This window comes from Cyrtonyx montezumae, unplaced genomic scaffold, assembly GCF_038088225.1.
Source record: "Cyrtonyx montezumae isolate F1298 unplaced genomic scaffold, pur_monq_1.0 scaffold_10, whole genome shotgun sequence".
NCBI lineage: Eukaryota > Metazoa > Chordata > Aves > Galliformes > Odontophoridae > Cyrtonyx > Cyrtonyx montezumae.
In genome coordinates this window covers 52,654,026-52,660,133 of record NW_027071826.1, presented here as the reverse complement: position 1 = coordinate 52,660,133, position 6,108 = coordinate 52,654,026, and the positions used below count along the sequence as shown (strand labels likewise).

At 39.9% G+C, this 6,108-nt stretch overlaps 1 protein-coding gene across 1 annotated transcript in view; it reads left to right on the top strand.

Annotated features, from left to right (window-relative positions):
- The window catches only part of CSRP3 (cysteine and glycine rich protein 3), a 362,567-nt gene continuing 356,459 nt past the window's right edge, over positions 1 to 6,108 (top strand). The window contains exon 1 of the mRNA XM_065755410.1: positions 1 to 11. The gene's annotated coding sequence lies outside the window, so the exon portion shown is untranslated. The remainder of the gene's footprint in view (positions 12 to 6,108) is intronic.

Genomic DNA, 6,108 nt, shown 5'->3' with positions numbered 1-6,108 from the left:
CAAGCAGCACAGTTGACTGAGGAGACCTAGGCTGGGGAGTTCTGCGCCTGCAGGCACTCCTCTGCATTTACCTAAAGCATAATTAACCAATGCTGGGGGGGAAAACAACAAAAAAAAAAGTTATTTGGGGAACAAGTTTAGCTGCACACATAGTTGCATTATTTAACACACGTTCACCCCTTGTTCTGTCTGCTCTGTCCCCACCATTTACTGCTGAACAGGTCCCTTATCTTTATTGATCACTTAATTTATCTTTTCTTAACTCCCCTTGCCCTGTCTGGTGCCGTGTGTCCAAGGTATTGAGGCTAAACATCCGTCTGTTCATACTGTCATGACTGGTTTGCCTTTGAAAGAATAGGGGGAGCAGGTGGTGTGACTAAGTAGACCCTCGACAGAATAGGGGCACCATTGCTGTGTCCTGTCCCAACCTGCCAGCGATTCCCCACCCTCCCAACTGTTCCACATTAAAGCAGTCAACTGTGCCTTTACAGTCCGAGTTTTACACAACCGTTTTACAAACCAGGAAGAATTCCTTTTGTTGAAAACCTTTTGTTAGGCAGCATGGAACTTGGGGGGGGGGGGGGGGTAGGAGTGGAGAAAGCCAGTTCTGAGACAGGGTGCATTTTAATGTGTATGTAGATATACACTACGTGGTGTGCCAAGCTGCTGAGCCCGTTCTGTCTGTACTACTGAGCTGCTTTTAAGCTGTCTTTCAAATCCCCTGCACAACATATCTTTCAAATATATCCTCCTTTTAAATTTTCTGGGGGGCTTTTACTCCTGAAGAAGTGTGTTTGCGGTACAATTTTGGTTTCCTAGGGCAAGCAAGACTGAAAGCAACCTAATAAAACCAACTCCTGTAATTTACCAAGTTTTTTTTTCAAATTAAGTATACTAAGTATAGAATATCAATTTTTTAGCATTGCAAAATGCTAAATCCATCTAAACGTATGGACAGCCCTGAAGAAAAGTCCAGATGAAGATTCAACCACATTCCAGATTCCAAGTAATCTTCCTGCAGGCACCGTGCTGCTCCTGATCCCATACATCATAAATCCTCACAGGGCTCGATGGTGCTTATTTCAATGCAGATTTAGGAAAGCACTCCAACATGTGGGTTATCTATGAGATAACACCCCAAAATGGTTGATAAGAGACAGAACACCGAGGAACTCACAAAACTGAGCCTAGAAAGTGCAAATATCCCTTACAGTTGCAAAACTAAGCTGGCACCATTGCCAGGGTGCTGCAAATAGTTGCAAACAGAAGCTGAACTCGACAAATTCTTCTGATTTGCCTTCCTTTTTCTTTGCTCTCCTCCCTGTGAGGATCCGTTATCTAGACCAACTCACAGAGGATTTGGGCACTTTCCACATCTTCAAAGGCAATCTATAAATTCATGAGTATCTCCACTTGCACCTGCATCTTTTTTGCCTGGGCAAATACACACTGAAAGCTCTGTTCCAGCTGAAATTGCAGACTGAGGGACAGAATTTGATCATGTTCACTACTGGATTTAAGTCTTCAGCCAATTGTTCAAACCCTATAGCCATACAGAGAAAAATAATAATACTAAGCTTGTCCTCTTCCCTTTGGAGACTTGCCGGTCTCTTGTCACCCTCCCCCTCACTGTCAGACCACAAAGGAAAGACAAAAGGTGAGACCCTAATCCTATGGTAGTCAAATATCACCCAAACTGCTGAGTCCTGTGGCAAGCACAGAAATCAAGGACTGCTGCCTCAAGGAGGGAGAATTCACATTTGCCACAAGACTGGTGGGAAAGGACTAAATACTCACCCTACTAAAAGCTTTTTTTTTCTGCTAGGAGCCTCTCAAACACATGAGTAATTGACTTTTCAGTTCGACTGATACAGAGAATACAGTTCAGGATTATCTTTTTCTCTTATTGATTTACAAAGTAATAAAGTAAAAGCACAACAGTCAGAGCCAGAATGACATGCTTTGAAATAAACATATATTAAAAAAGAATATGGCAATTACTCCTGTTAATGCAATTCCACTATGCATTAAAGAGTCAACGATCCTTTGAAGCTCGCATCAGAAGCATCTCTCTGAGGCCAGTGCCCTAACCATGAGGCTCTTCAATACTTCTTTCCTTAGCCCTCAGTGTCACCATTGCACAGAAGGAAGTCAAGGATGTGATTTTTCCTTTATCAAAAAACACTGTTCAATGATTTATTGAGGAAAAAAAAGGGCTTCCAAAACCTGGGTAAATATCCTCTCTTAAAGTGCTGGATATAAAGGGATTGCTACAGCTTATTTTCAGTCAAACTTTGTCCTCAAATGCAGCAAGGATTTAAAATAGTTTCTATATAACCAAGAATATCTTTGGAATGGATGGCCTTCAGAGGTCCCTTCTGACCCTAAGGATTCTAAGACTACAGCAAAATTGGTGGACAGTAGTGCACTGCAAGAAGCCTGCCCAGTCCTAGAAACCATCACTATTGAGGTGAGGATAAGCTTCACCAAAGATGAAACACCAATATCGTATGGAGGCTGGGAAACAGGATATCTACTTGCCTAGAGCTTTTTAACTTAAGAAGTGTACTAAGTCACCTTCTCAGTACCAGCCAAAACAACCACAGTAACAGAGCTAAATGTTTGACACTGAAGTGTCCTACATCTACAGTGGTTTCAAAGTCTTTCAAAGAGAATTTACCCCTATTTCAGAACAACTCTTTCTCAAACAGAGCGTTATCTGTAAGTTATCAAACTGCCTTCCCAATGTAAAACCAGAAACATCTTCATGCTTCTGGACTGCTCCTTTTGACTACTGTATGTGATATCTCTATTTCCACACTTCATAAGATTATTTCCTTCCTACTGATTTACCAAATGTTAGCTAGTTACTCTCAAATGCAGGTATGAAATTTAACTGCACATTATATACAGTGTTTAAAAAGTGAGTGTTTAAAACAGGTGTAGAGTCCACCATCACTCTATTTTATCCACCTTTGCATGTTAGTTTAAGTCTCTAGCATCTCTTTGTGTACAACTTCCTTGAAGAGTTACTCAATCAGATAAAAATTAATCCTTGTATTACAGAACTAAGAACAGGCAGACAACAGAATAGCTAGACAGAGCAAGCATGACACTAGACATAGATGCCACAGAGCTCCTGGCAACTTGCAACATGAATATGAACTAGACTGCAAATGATCTAATGACATCTGAAATGAGTCTCATAATCTTTCCAATCCTTGATGGACATCTGCCTACATCACAAAAGCCACAAAACCTTATGGCACAAAGTTAGAATTTATGTTTCCAGAGAGGTTCAAAGATGGCAAGGCACAGATGTTGTAGGTCAGAATAAACTGACTGGCAGGTTTGCTGTAGACAAGGTTAAACTGCAACTGGCAAAGCTGTTTAGAATCAACAGTGCTTCCTTTCCAAGCAAATGTGAATTAAGTTAGGAAACCATCCCAGCTTATGGATGACAGAAACATGATTTTCCAAGGCAGTTACCAACAGGCACTTATTTAGTCCACGGTGAAAACAAGTTTTCTCCACGAACATAAGAAGCCCTCAAAACATTTTATGTAGATCTTGCTGCTTCTGTGAATATGCCGTCACGTGGCTCATACATCAAACTTGATATAACTCGATTAGAAGTCATATTCTGAGAGGCGTAATATATACTGCCTTAATTTTATCTTCCAAATGGATGAACAAAATTAAAGGGAGAGAAAAAAATATCATCTTCAACTTATCCCAATAGAAATGTAATATTTATGTAACTGTGTATAATCATTTCAAGTATAATTTAATACATCCCTTTAACAACCCACAAATTATCACTTGACAACTAGAAATAATGGCTCTTTTTGTTAAAAAAAGAAAGCATGTGAAGACTAAAGGTTAAACAGGTCTTTTCATCATGATAAATCACTGGTTAATGAGCTTGGTATTGTTGGTTATTATACTTGCTCACTTTAATGCCATTACCTTCTGGTTGTAAAGCTGACACTACTAATGATCTTCATTCTTTGAACTCCTCCACAATATTGACTGGTTGCATAGAGCAGATGTTACTTGGATTTGACTGCAAAAGTGGCAATTCTTCCAAAGGAAGAAGCAGCCCTGAAAAGAGTGATATACAATGTATTTTGATATCTCTAAGTCAAAAGAGACTCTAAGAGTCTATTATTGCTTTTGCAGTTTCTCTGTGTCACAGAAAAATCAGACAGGGTGAATATTCTCTATAGTTTCACCTATTTTCTGCAATTTGTTTTTTTTGTTTTTTTTTGTTTTTTTTAATACTTCAATAATGTAGGGAGCCAACACAAGAAAGTTGTTGACAGTAGGTAGGTAACTACCCCCTGTTTCTAAACCAGCATCAAAGCAAGCACAAGTAATCAACTCCTCAGCTCGGTGTTTCACATTTCTCCTTGGTCTTGACGGAGGGACTTGGATGTCAACAGGAGCGTATCAGTGGGCCAAGTGCCCACAGCAGGATGCAGAAGTCCTGCTAACGTGGCAGAGCCCAGTTCTTCTCCAGCAGGTGGTCAGGAGCAGCAAGGAGTCCCCTAACACATCCTTAACACTGAGGGCTGCCTTTATTCCTCCCACTGTCCTTGGAGCGCAATGGAAGATTTAATGGTAAGCTAAGCTGGGATGGCTGACTTTAGCTTAGACCTGATGCAATGTGGAAGCTTTCTTCCTTTTATTTCCTGGCTTTGCTCTTTTTCCTTGCCCCTCTTCTTGCTCTGTTCTATGGATTTTACATTTAGAGAACAGACCACGGAACAAAGTTCAACCAATAGGAAGACAGAGGTAATATAAATTTTATATTGATTTCCATGAAGAAAAATATTGCCAGAAAAATACTGATGTAACACTGAACAGAAACAAGGACAAGTAAACTCAGCATCTCAGAAGGTCAAAGCTGTTACACCCTGCGTGCACAAAGCCTTTGTACAGCTCAGTGCAGCAGCAAGCACAAGAGCAGTGCAACTCGGCTGATAGAAAGGCCGTATTCTGCCCTCTCTGCAACACCATGCTCTACCTAGTGGATTTCAAGGACGTGTGGATTCTTTTGTGCCTGTATGTAGGTAAGGGTTTATTCTTGTGTTTTCTCCAGTGCGAGGTGAGAAATAGGAAGAATAAGGACATGATGGGTTTTCTGAATACATTTGGTTATGGAGCCAAGCGTCAAGTGAGGCGAATTAAAAACAAGGGCAATTTCACTAAAGAGAAAGAAACAAACACTAAAGTACCCCTACTAAAGCATCCAAGATGCACAGGGCATTGTGCACATACTACTAACAGTGTGCTGATACATACAAAACTCATTTCTGAAGTGATTCATGAGCATTTAATACTGAAGGTTTAATCCTTTACCTGCATGGCGAGGTTACAGAAAATTTCAGTACTATTAAATTCATGATATATAAATATAAAATTGAAACATTCTGCTTGCATTTAATTCAGTTGAAAGGGGAAGAATACTTCTCACATAACCATCAACACTAGCAACAGTATATCTGGGCCTAGTAGGGGCCTTGTCCTAGTCACAGAGTACAGCTGCCGCTTCTATTGGCTTGCTGCTATAAGAAGCACTTCTCATAGCACTTCCAAAGCCAATGTTATATATACAATTATATATATATATATATATACACACACACGTATAGTAACTTTGATATCATAATGGCAGGCTTGCAAAACGCAGTTTGGCTTACACTAAGTATATTGTCTTAGTGAGAATTTATTCAACACACGGAACAGAACTTAGACATGCAGAAAAGGGAGGTGCTATGTGCCACCAATTTATTCTCTGTTCCTGTCTACAAAGTGTGCCGTCCATCCAGTTGATTAGAATCCTTCCAAAGGCACATACTAGAAAAACAATGACTTTGCAAAAATATTTTTTATTGTGGTTAATATCACAATAGTTAGGGGGGGTTTATGGACTGTTTTTCTCCCTTTGCTTTACGATTTAAGTATTTCCCATTTTACTGATAAGAAACAGTGACTACAGCCTGGAAAAAAGAAAGCCCTTCAAGTACTGATTGCTGCCCACACATAAACGCTCCATGTATTTTAAGATCAAATTCTATCTGGATCCAGTGTATTTTGTCATGC